Here is a 13,828-nt window from a genome sequence, read left to right on the forward strand (position 1 = left end):
TATTCCACCTAAATTTTTGTTATGCATTGACTCGTTATCGTACTTGATATATGCATGTGATCTGGCATTTAGAAGGAAAACATGAAATGTGATTGATAGGATAGTTGATAGAAAGGGTGGGGATACCCGAGTAAGCGCCAAGGTTAGGGGTGCCTAGAGTGATGATTATGGTCGCTGATATGCGATATCTCGTAGCCCATGTCCGAGGTATAGATGATAGTTTATATATAAATTAAGTTGTACCAATATTTGATATTTGTACTTTTTTGTATTAGACGATGATCTGTATGATACAGATCAAATCATGGCGTACTCTTGTATTAGTTATTTTAGTTGTATCTTGATGGTTTGTTGTGGCCTGTGTGGGTCCTGCTAGATTATGTAGTGGTTTAACGTATATTATTGTGGATTGGAATATTCATATGTTAATATGTTTATTTGGTTAATAGTATGATTTATCTGGTGATGGATTATGTGATTATGGATATGTTAGCAGGTTTTATTTGATGATGTCATGATTATATGTGCACAGGAGGGTATATGTGCGTGATGGGCCCCGCTCGACTTATTGCGTGCGCCGCGCGTGTCGTGTCGGCGCGTGGGCGTGCATGTGCCGTGCCGGGCCGGGGGCGTTACAAGTAGCTTATCTGTTGGACCTACCTTAGTGAACCAAATATATCTGATCTTCCATGTATCGGCATTGAAGGCCCAGATCGAGCCTAACCATGTGGTGGGTTTGGCCTTGCCCGAACCAATGGAGGAAGATGGCCCCACTGAACCAGTCCGAGTCTTAGGTTGTAGGAGAAGATGCCATAGATCTAGATTGGAGACCGAAGTGCTGATCGAGTGGCTGGGCAAACCAACTGACGAGTCTACATGGGAGCTAGAGTCAGATATCAGGATTGCTTCCCAAATTTCAAACCTTGATGACAAGGTTGTAGAAGCGTGGTGGATTGATACGATTCAGACTTCACCGATGTCTCTCCAGCATGGATTCACTTTAGGGGTGTCTTTATTTCTTGTTTTAATGTTTTATTCCTAAGAAAATAATTTTTTTGTAAGTCGCGTTTGAACGCGGGTGGAGTGCGTTCGAACGCGGTTGTGAATGCCTGCATCACGTCCAGAGAATGTGAATTGTGCGTTCAAACGCCGCATTCGAACGAGCTGTGAACACATGTATCGCATTTGCAAATCCAGAGAAGTGGGAAATAGGTGCGTTCGGTCGTGCGTTCGAATGCATACATCGCGTTCGCAAATCCAAAGAAGAGCGAACTAGGTGCGTTCAAACATGAGCAGGTGCGTTTGAACACGATCGGCGATAATGTACTGTTTAGGGTTAATTTTGAATTATTTGGTTAGCCTCTAAAGGATGTGGATAGTAACCAGAGAGTCATTATAGAAGAATTGAGTTTTGCTTTGCCTCATTCATCTTCTTCGCTCTCGTTCTCTCGATCTCCGACAACGTCGCTTCTAACCTTCCTCGACCAGCCAATTACCCTAGACGCTTAGGGGTGGCCGTCTCCTCCCCGTTCTTCCAATCTATCCAACACTTGCCCTAACCCTTCCATCAACTGTAACCCTTCCACCACCACTTTTCACCGGTGCCACCCCATTAACACCGGTCCACCCCCATCCACCATCATCTAGGATCTCGTGCCTCCATCCACGGATCCTGATTAGACCCTGTCACATTTGTCCACTAATCGGATGATATCTCGAGATCTCTATATTTGATTTGCCTGAAACTAGATTCGTTGGAAAGCTCTTTCCTAGGGCTACAATATTTCAAAATTTCACATAGATCTAATGGAGTCATCTTTCGAGATCTATTTACAGATTTTATGCCCAATCTAGTCCAGATCTGAGAATCAGAAGAGATCGAACCTTAGCCAAAAAGGGGAGATTATATCAATATCTAACTTAGAACCCTAATTCTATCTCCAAACCCTAGCCACCATCATCTCCATGAGCCACCCTACTTTGAAGTTGTCCTTGACAATCCTTGGCCGTCCGCCGTAACGTCGAATATTTTCACTATTGTCACGTTCTAACCTTCTCTCACTATTTTAGTTTTAACTTCTGACTCTGACCTCGAATTTATATGAAACAAAATCTATTAGAACCCTAATTCGTGAGATTACACTCAAAAAGAATATCATAATTTTCTCACAATCACATCAGTCTAGATCTGATTCATAATAGAGTATATCATATCATTTCTTTGTACTTCATTAAATGAAAAGCAGGAGTTGTCCAAAACTTTTAAGAAATAAGGCGAGGGCAAATTGGTACGAAAATAGAAAGAATTTGCAATAGAAACATAAAATGGAAAGAAAGTGCAACCTGAAACATATCACAGACTTTTAAGGCAAAAATCTCTTCTTCTTCTTTTCAAATTTATTCTTCTACTCTCACTCCTTTTTCTATACAAATATTTATACAAATCTCCTTAAGATAATTTGTAGTATTCGCCACTAGTAGAAGCAGGAATGGAAGGATATTGTACTATACTCTTCTTGTGGTTCATCTTCTATCTCTCGCTCATCCTCGACCTTCTTTTTCTTTTTCTTCTTTTTCTTCTTCTTCTTCTTCTTCCACCCAAAACAATTCTATTTTTCTACATTTTTTGTTCTTTATTTTAGTGCTACCATCCTAACTTTGTTAAAAAAACAAGTCTTTAGATCCTAATTTATAAAAGTAATTACTGTGAATTCAAAAGATTCGATGTTGTTGCAGGAGAAAAAGAAATAGATAAAAAAAAGATAAACTATCAAGTTTCTAGAATCGTATCATTTGTCTCTAATTTAAGAGTATTTATTTTAATCTTATTGTTGAAAGTAAATTCGTACTAAATATTAGTAATAAAGAATTGAGTCTCTTCAAATAGTTGAATTAGATAATATCTCTCACTCAATTTCTTCGTCTATTTCTTTTCTGACTGAAATTCATAGTTATTTTACATCGTTCATAATTATTTTAAAGTAATTCATAGTTATATTTAGCCAATTTGCAGTTATTCTTATGCAATTCACAATGCAATTTGTTTTCCGTTTTATTTATTTGTAGCCCCTTTTAGAGCTATATTATGATCACATTGTTAGTCTTTTTCTAGAGAAAATAGGATGGCTACAATTTAGAACATAATCTCAATTGTGGTATTTACTCACTATTCTTAAAAAATGACTCCAATTAGAATTTAATAATTTAATTATAACAGAGTTCTTTGTGATTCAACCAAAATTCAGATTGCCTGAACTTTCTTTTGTCACAGTTTAATCCCATGTGGTATTGTCCATATTTAAATTTTAATAAACATTCACCTTTACATTAAAAGACAAAATAATACCTTTTTTCTTATTTTTAATTACAGTTTGAATATTAAATCTTTATACCCTTTGTGAAAATTGATCAATCATATATTTCTTTTATCCCAAATTTCTTCCATTATTAAGTTTTAGAATTGAAAACATCCAAAATATTTTATGAAAAAATACATCCAATATATATATATATATAAGGGAAAAGCAATCACTAAGTTTAACAACTTCATTGGAAGTGATCTTCACCTTTTATATTTGGAAAGGAAAATTAGCTTCATGTATATTAGTGAAAACTATATATATAAGAGAACATAATGTCAAAAAATAAAAGATTATGAAGTAACTTCAAAGTTTCGTCAAATCACTGGGAACAGAATGCCATTCGTCTCTTGAAAAGGTCAAGCTATGCACTTCAAAGAGGAAGATGTTACGAACTGGCTTAATCCAATTTGTAACGGTTGAGATTTAGATCTACACGGGATTTAAAATCCGTGGGTGAAGGCACGAATTCCTAGGTATAGGATGGAGGTGATGATGGAGTGTAGGCCAAGTAGTTGATGAAGGTGCTCTTGGTGCAGGTTTAGCCCCCATTGCCATGGCTTGATCTGGTTTGATGGCTGCGCTTGCTCTCGTCCGTGTGCCACCTTGATTACCTTCCCCACAATTGGTATCCTTAGGTGTATGCCCTAGAAGCCTTTGGTTCATGCCCACAAGGGTCGCCTTGATCTCTAACATTGTTTGTGCCATAAAAACTATAGCTTGAGGTAGATCGGCTAAACCTGCTAGGTACTCCATGGGATCTTGTGGACGAGGAGGAGATGGTGACCTTGACGAAGCCATTTGGTCCGTCTCCAAGTCTTGGTCGCTCATTTACTTTGCTGCCTTCGATCTTGTGGTAGCCATGACGGTTCAAGAAACATTGGCTCTAATACTAATTGTTATGAATCGGCTTGATCCGATTCATAGCGGTTGAGATTCAGTTCTGTACAGGATTTGAGATCTACTGGTGGAGGCATGGATTCCTAGACATAGGATGGAGGTGATGATGGAGTGGAGGTCAAGTAGTTGATGGAGGTGGCTCGACATTAGATGATGGTGGTGGTGGTTTGCATATGCGGATGCGGATGCAATAGATGGTTGAAGGCTATGATTGGCCTATAACCGTGGTAAAAATCGTATATGAGGTAGAGATGATTAATATAAAGAGACGAAGAGGGAGAAGTAGGCCTGCCCTACATAACTGGGGGATCAATGGTAGAAGGAGATTAGAAGCTAGATGAGATCGTGTCAACGGAAGAGGTGGTGCTGGTTGGTAAAGGAGGAAGAGTGAGATATAGAGGCCGGTGGCCTAGTTGAGAGAGATGCCAGGGCAAAAGTTAATTAATCTTTCATTCTAATTATGTCTAAGATACAAGCCATAAAGCCCTATGTATAAAGGTTAAATCAAAAAATCCTAAACAAATTTAACTAAACCAGTCTTCCTTATCTTCTCAGATTAACTCTTCATTTTTCTACGGATAGATTCCAAATCTCGAGAATGTGAATACCAAAGTTGTAGATCTAGAGGTGGGCAATCTTATCAAACTGGTTTGATATTATTTCAAAGTCTGTATAATATTCTACGAATATTTTCTCAAAACAACACAGAGTTAGATTTAGCTAATTAAATAAAATTCTAACCTACTAAGACTCTAATTAAACTAAATAAATAAATAAGATAACTAGACTCAATCTATTGAGCCTAATCTCCCCATGATGTTATCTGATCTGATCCGGATTGCATCACGTTCACTATAGGCTTGGGTAAGTCCATTTAAGAATTCCTATATCAATTAATAAGATAGAGCTCGCATAACTGCACCGACTCTTTACACATTATTAATAGTAAATTTAAAACAATTTACCACAAATTGTCATAAAGTAATAATATTTAATTAATCTGCTTTGTTAAATGAAGCAATATACCTAATATATACCATTTTCTTACATTGATCTATTAGTACTCTAATAAGAGTAATTAATACAAATACACAAAGACTACCGACCCATTTGTTAAAAATTGATTTAACTAAATATTATAATTAATCATGCTAAATGCCACTTAGAGGTAATTCCTCATTAAGAGCAATTAGCAATGGCACTCTTAGGCCACAGTCTAATCTATTAAAATTAATTTATAACAATTATTATAACTAGTAATTAATCCTCTAATTAAAAATTGGGCCAAAAGCTACAACACCAAAAAGAGCTAAACAAGCCGGTTGGGTTTGGCCGCAGGCCAACCTACAAGGAAACATGGGCTAGGCCACAACCCAACCCACCAGCCCATTAGTTAGACTACACCCAACCCCACCTAACATGGGCTGGGCTAACATTAGCCTAACCCAATACCTCCAACTTTGGTCGATGATACAGAGCCTTATTCAACTCTAGAGTGGGTTGATACAAACTCGCACCTTATTTAGTAATTCCTTGTCTATGAGTTGTAGTAGTTATTTGCTAGTTTGCTGAAAAATAAAGATTTTCAAGCTAAGGCGTTCGGAAGTCTAGAAGGCCATTCGAATGCTTGCATAGGGTTCACAAAATTTGAGATCCTTTTTTGGCTGTTCGAACAGCTTCACGAGGGCATTCGAACTCGCAACAGAAGATGACTCGCCTAAAGTGTTTACTTTCTAGTCTTTTGTATGTCATTTTCTTATGAGTCATTAGTTAGTGGAGTCAAACCATATGACGTGGGTTAGGTAGCCCGAATCACAAGTACCCACCTATAAATAGTTGTGGTGTGCACCTGATTAGTCAGTTTTGGAAATTGATTTAAATCTTATTCTTATTCATCTATCTTCTCCCTCAACCTCCCTCAATCTAGCCAACCACCAATGTTGGTCGAGCTTCTTCCCCTTTTGTTTAGTTGCCCCTCTACCTAGCACAGCACATAATTATTATAATGTGGGCATTATTATTAGCAAATTTTTTGAATAGATAGGAGGTTGGCAAATGCTTGTAGACATTGCAAGATTTGTTTTAATTGCAATGGAAAGTTATTAGAGGAAAGAAGTGTGGAATTGGTGAGTGCTATGCTGAGAGTATGAGCATTGCATATAGTGATAACTTCATTGCCATGAAAAGCTCGCCGCATGTGGAAATTCTCAAGAGTTGCTATAATATCTTGGTTTGCAGCACTATCAGCATACCAAGGCTGACCGTTTTCTTTAGTAAAAGTAGCATTGTCTTGCGCAACCATGGCAGCAAGTTGACGAGGAGGAGGATGCCCTTGGTATGCAAAATCCACCCCATGTTATTAGTCAACCGCAGTGTGACCAAGTTTGAGATAGATCTAACATTTAGATCAATCTTGTGTTTGATACACATTGGTTTCAGAGGCTAGCTAGTGACGTAGTGGTAGTGGAGCATTTTTATATCCTTGTGATTTCCTAATTTTAGGAGAAAATTGTTTGAAGTTTGTAGGCATCTTTCCTTTCTTAGGAGGATATGATTTGCCTGACTTGTTAGTAAACATGGCAAAACTTTCAAAATCAGGTTGAATAGATTGATTGTGTGTCTCAATCATGGCCTTAGTTTAGAAACTCGGATTGAAAAACTTTAAAGGACATAGTAGCATCCTTGGTAGCAAATGAATATACTATGACAAAATGAGTAAAAGCTAGATTAAGACCACTTATATAGAAGCTTATATTGTCATTCATTCAAGTGGTTTCCCAACGACACCAAGTTGATCGACAAGCGCTTGGCAAGACAATGATAGTCAATGTATGACCTAGAGTTTTATTGAAGGCTTTAAAATTGTCTCTTGATTTGTGCTACTCGAGATCGCAAGTGAGATACAAACAAAGTAGCAAGAGAATCCTAAACCTTCTTGGATGTGTCCAAGCCCTAAATAGTGGCATAAACTCTTTCAGTAAGAGTTGCTTTGATCCAACTCAAAATAAATTGGTCCTTTTTTGTCCACCTGATAAACTCAAGATTGATCTAGGAGTATTGTCGATGGCAAATGCTTTAACTTCATAAACTAGATATGCCTTAGAACTATCTACAATTCATAGAGATCATAGGCTCCCAAAATTGGCAAATATTATGACACCCAATGGAGGTAATTGGCTTGATCAAGTTTGATTGAGATGAATTAATTGATATTTAGAAAAACAAAGGATCTAGAAAGCTATTTCAGCCATTTGGATTGAAGTTGTAAACTTTAGGCGCTCTGATTCCATAAAAACAAGAAAAAAGAGCTTTTATTGCATGAGTCATTACTTTATAAATACATGCTTCTCTGCTTAATTACAGTAAATGTACAGCTATCTAAAGATGAAACATATTTATATAGAATGATTCATTATTTAGCTATCACTGATTCTTCATTCATTCTTGCCTTTTCTTCAATATTATTATTGCCTAATTCTTCTTAGAAAATCTTTAATACCAAAAGAGCTTAAATTGAGAGGCTCATGCTCAATATGGTTAACACTCCTCCCATCTCTCTCTATTTCTTTAAATAAGAAAAATTAATCAATCCAAAGGAAAAAAAATCAATAGAATACTTTCATTGCACCTTTTTTTTAAAGAAAACAAATTCCTACAAGTTGAATCATATGGATTTTTTTTCTAATTACCCAAACAAGCCTTAAATGTATAAGTCGTAATAATCGCACACACATTGCATGAGTGTGCAACATGAGAACATTGATTAGCTAATAGAGACTATATTACACTTACTAGCCTTACATTGATTAGCTTTTTATGTATTATACTTCACTACTATCACAAAAAAAAAGCTTACATGTCAATAAGATTAACAGAATCAACACTCTTCTATGATACAACTCTATTAGCTATCATGAAAATATATCCATATGTTGATTTACGTGAATCAACACAGCCAGCAAAGTTAGAATCTGAGTATCCAATCACTTCCAAATTATTTGTCCATCTGTACATACGTATGTAGTCTTTAGTTCTTTAAAGATATCTCATCACTTTTTTTGCTGCTCTCTAATGGTCTATACCTAAATTACTCTAATATCGTTCTAATATTTCTATATTAGATGCAATGCAGGCCTTGTATAGACTTGAGCATACATCAGGCTTCCTATAGCATAAACATATGGAATATTCTTCATTTGTTCTTTCTCAAGATTATTTTTCGGACATTGATTTAAATTAAACTTATCACTCTTCATAATGGGAGCTACACTCGGTGAACAATCCTTCATCCTAAATCTCTCCAAAACTTTATGATGAGCTCTAAAACCAAAGATAAGCTACGCTAAGATTCCTTCAAGATCTGAATATATTATAGGAATAAATTCGCGCAACTATGGAAAAATATTCATTAGATATTCTCCAATAATCAGAATATTACAAAACCAATTGGGTTGGATCCGTAACTTCCTGAACTACAACTTTCATATTTATGCTCTTCACAGATTCAAACTGTAGCAGGGAGGAAAACACAGAATAACGTGGGTGATGGTGGTGGTGACGGATGAAGTGGATGTTAAGGTTATGGATGGGTATGGAGATGAGGGTGGATTGTGGATGTGATTAAGGGAAGTAGACGAAGGAAACGAAATGGTCGATATCCCAAAGAAGGGGGGTGGCTCGACAGTCGATGGAGATTAGAGGTTAGAAGGAACCTTGGCAACAGTAGAGGTGGAAGGATGGTGAAGAGGAAGGATAGAGGAGTCTAGAGAAAAGATAGGAGGTAAGAAATCAAGAATCCAATAGCATAATAAAGTTGGCTGCATTCCACATATTTATCGAGACTAGCCAACAAGTCTTAAAACAATATGAAACCCTAATTCTAGATGATTCTCGTCGATCGCGTTCGAACGCGCCCGATCGCGTTCGAATGCACTCAAAAAGCTCCATCTCTAGATTTGCGAACGCGATACAAACATTCGAATGCGGGCGTTCGAACTCGCCCGACTGTGTTCGAATGCAAAATATACGTTCTCCGTATTTGCGAACCTGATGCAGGCATTTACAAGGGCGTTCGAACGTGACCCTACCTGCATTCGAACGTGACCTACATGAGTTTTATTTTAATAAAAATAAAAACCTAATGTAATAAGAAAAGATCCTAACTAAGTGTATCAGCCCACCACGCTTCCCCCACCTTACCCTTAAGATGAAAAGTTGGGGAAACGCTCTAAGATATCAGTCTCCAACTCCTATGTCGCCTCGCCAGATGGCTTGCCAAGTCACTCAACTAGAATCTTCATCTCCAATATGGTACCATGTCGTTGTCAACGTCTAGCAAGTACTCGAACCAACTTTACAATCTCTATCTCCTCCAATGGCTCCGGTAGAACTAATCCAACAAACTCATGATCTCCAATGCACTCCCTCAATAATGAAACATGGAAGACAAGATGTACTCTCGACCCTTCCGGTAGCTCCAAATAATATGCAACTGGACCAATATGCTCCAACACCCGAAATGGACCAAAGTAGCGATGTGTTAACTTTTTGCTACACATCAGACGCAAGGTCACCTGTCGATATGGTTGTACCCTCACAAACACCCAACTGCCAATGTCAAACTCCTGCACCCTATGGCTAAGATCATAAACTTGCTTCATGTGGTTTTGAGCAAGTTTAAGATAAGCACGCAACCTACTCAATGTGGCGTCTCTATCCATCAATGCTAAGTCCACCTCCGTCCTATCTGTCGATGCCACTGGATTATAAGGGGAGTGAACAAGACTTTGTTCATTAGACGTGAGAACAAGAGTTTAGTTGTGACATAAATATATATGAATGATATTGTCTTCGGGGCAACAAGTCAAAATTTAGTAAAAGAGTTTGCAAATCTCATGCATAGTCATTTTGAGATGAGCATGATGGGTGAGTTGAAGTTTTTTTAGGACTTCAAATTACTCAATTGGAGATAGGATTTTTATCGCTTAAACCAAGTATACTAAGAATCTAGTGACAATATTTGGGTTAGAAAATGCAAAACATACTAGAACTCCTATGAGTACAATTACCAAACTAGGAAATGACATTTCAGGAAAAAGCGTTGATCAGACATTATATAGGAGATTGCATTTAGTGTGGATGTGTGTGCTAGGTTTCAGTCTGAACTTAAGAAGACACATTTGTTACCGTAAAATGTATCATAAAATATATTAGTGACATAGTTGATTTGAGTATCTGATTTACTTATGACTCGGGTGCTATAATATTAGAATACACAGATTCTAATTAGGCAGGTTTATGTGAGGTAGTCTTTTGTACTTAACTGCTAGTATATTAAACATTGCATTTAGTGTGGATGTGTGTGCTAGGTTTCAGTCTAAACCTAAGGAAACACATTTGTTTGCCATAAAACGTATCATAAAATATGTTAGTGGCACAATTGATTTGGATATCTAGTTTACGTCTGATTCGGATGCTATCATATCGGGATACACATATTTTAATTGGGTAGATTCAAGTGATGACAGAAAAAGTATCTCAGGTAGCTGTTTTTATGTTGGAAATAATTTGGTTGTTTGGCACAGTAAGAAATAGAACTCGATATCTTTATCTACTGTAGAGGTCGAGTATATTACAGCAGGTAGTTGTTGCTCTCAATTATTATGGATAAAACAGATGGTCAATGATTATGACATTGAACGAAATATTATGGTGTTTTATTATGACAATATGAGTGCTACTAATATATCAAAAAATCCTATTCAACACTCATGTACAAAATACATTGATATTCGACATTATTTTATACATGAGTTGGTTGAAGACAAAGTAATAGCACTAGAACATGTTAAGACGAAGAATCAGTTAGGGGATTTGTTTACAAAACCTTTAGATGTACAAAGATTTGAGTATCTTCGTACTTCTTTAGGGATTTATGCTTTGGACTAATTTCTTTTGTGTACGGGTTACATGTTTTTGTTTTTATTTTTATTTTTAAGTTCTTATTCTGCAAATCTTTTGATCTATTTTTTATTTCTAGTTCTAGATTGTATATGATTTGTTTGTTGAGAGTTTTTAAATAAATAAAAAATGGTGCACTTCTAGATTCAAAAATATGTTCTTGATATATAGATATATATCATTCTATTGATTATGAGTTATTATAGTCAATTTTGTCATCTTGTAGTATATTATGTCATTTCTGATTTATTCACTCTCTCGACTTATGTAATAGTTAAATTAAATTTAATGCTTTCATAACTTGTGTATATTCTTGAGTGAGCATGACATCATGAAATATTTTCTTAGATAGCTTACTATTGACTTTGATTTGCACAGTTTGATCTCATACTTAGTTATCAGTAATATATTCATAAAAGATCAATGAAAAGGGCTACAATGAGTTAGTGTGAAAACCATAATGTTTAGAGTCCAGTTTGACTCAGTACATTGCTTGATATTTTTTTTTTTAAAATACAGGAAAAATTCCTATCAAGTTTTGGAGAATAAGTCAAAAAGTGCATAAATATATGCTAAGTTAGTTTGACTACTGTATTGGATTATTATTTAATAGGAAAGTTTATTTAAGAAAGTTCTTTTATATTGTCAATGCTCGACTTGCATATGCATTTTGTTATGATAAATCAAGATTAATTTATAATTTGAGTGATGCATTAAAGTTGATCATAATATGCTCTTAATGATTTGATTGATCTGTGTATGACTTATTTCATTTGATTATCATATTTATGTCTTGAATTTATTATAAATTTTCAGAAAGTGCATATCTAAATATGTTTTATAATTTTCTGATTTAAATTATAAAAAAAATGTTGCATTCAAACACAGAACTTTTGAGTTCGAATGCGGGTTTTGGCGTGTTCGAATGTACAGACTAGTGCGTTCGAACACACTCAGGGTTCTTTATATAATGCGTCCGAACTCAATGTTCTCATCTTCCCATCTTCAAACCCTAAAACCCCTTTCATCTACTCTCTCAAACCATCAAGATTTTCAAGTTTTTTTACGAAATCTTTCACTCTACATTCTCTCAAAGGGCTTTTCTACTCCGGATCTAATGCTTTTGGATGTAAATCTTTAAGTTCATCATTTTTTGTAAGGTATGATTTGTGAATACTTTCTTATTTTTTATCCAAATTAGCCTCTTGATCTTGGTTGATTTTGTTTCTCCTTCATGCGATGCTTACTGGCATCTCCATTGACATCGCCATAGTCATTTATGATAGCATTGTGTCAGTAGCACTAAAAGAGGCCCCTCGTGATGGTTTGCCATTTGAGATTTTTATAACTAAACTGTGCATGCAGAGCGGTGTGAGAGTTGATTCATCAAAAGCATCTATTAAGGCACAAAAACTATTGGATCGGATCACTATGAAGAGGAGTCAAGCTAATGATCCACCTGTCAAAAAGCGGGAGAGTGAGTGAGAGATCAAATTTAGAGAGAGGGGGAATTTAGTTTAGGGGAAGTAAGGAGTGAGTTGCATTAGCATTTGCTTTATTTGCATGATTTTATATATTATGCTGAATGCTTGGCTTAGATGATATTGTGTTGCTTTGCTTTTATGATAATTGAAGTTTAGATCCTATGTGTTTACTGCTTTTAATTTTGTATCTTTTAGACTTGTTGAATGCTCCTTTAAGACTCTTTGTAATTTTTATAAACTAGATATTTTGTCACAAATTGCCAAAGGGGGAGATTGTTAAGTTTTTAGTCTTGGCAATTATATACAAGATATTCTAAGTATTTTTATACATGTACATGAGCATTTATACAAGTTTTGAAAGTATTTAGATTGAAGAATTTTAAAATTAGAGGAGAAAAGTTTCTACATTCACACCACGTTTGAACGCGACATTCGAACGCGCACTTAGGAGTTCACAAATGCAGAGAACGCATTCAGGCTATTCGAACACGTGCACATGCATTCACATATACAGAGAACACGTTCGGGTCGTTCGAACGCATACACACGCATTCACATATATAGAGAACTCATTCAGGGTGTTCAAATGCGTTCATAGGTGTTCGCAAATACAAAGAACGCTTTTTTGCCATTCGAACACAGTTAAAGGCTGTCTCGTTTATATTGCACCAAGCTTTCGTCTTAAGTATCATATAGACGAAGGATCAATCTCGAGGGCTATTGAGATTGGAGATCAACCACGAGAGGCGGTAAATCGTGGGTTTTAGTGAGCGAGATTGAGAGAAACAAAGTCGTGGGGATCGGTAGGTTATTTTTGTGAGTTAGTTTTATAACTGCTGCAATTTTAGTTATTGGTTTTGATCTGAGTTTGGATCCGTGGTTTTTTTTATTTGAGTTTTTTCCACATAAAAATCTTGGTGTTCATTTTTGCTATTATTTTTTAATATTTATTTCATATTTATTTAAGCAAAAGGGTGATATTATTGCTTAGAGTTTAGATACATACGTTTGTCTAGGTTTATTCAATTTTATTAGGTATTCCTAGGTTAAAATTAAAGGTAAAACTAGAGATTTAATGATAAATATTCATTTGATTATAAGGTGTGAATAATAATAATAATGAAG

Source organism: Typha latifolia, chromosome 5, assembly GCF_019914945.1.
Source record: "Typha latifolia isolate L0001 chromosome 5, TyphaL0001v2, whole genome shotgun sequence".
Lineage (NCBI taxonomy): Eukaryota > Viridiplantae > Streptophyta > Magnoliopsida > Poales > Typhaceae > Typha > Typha latifolia.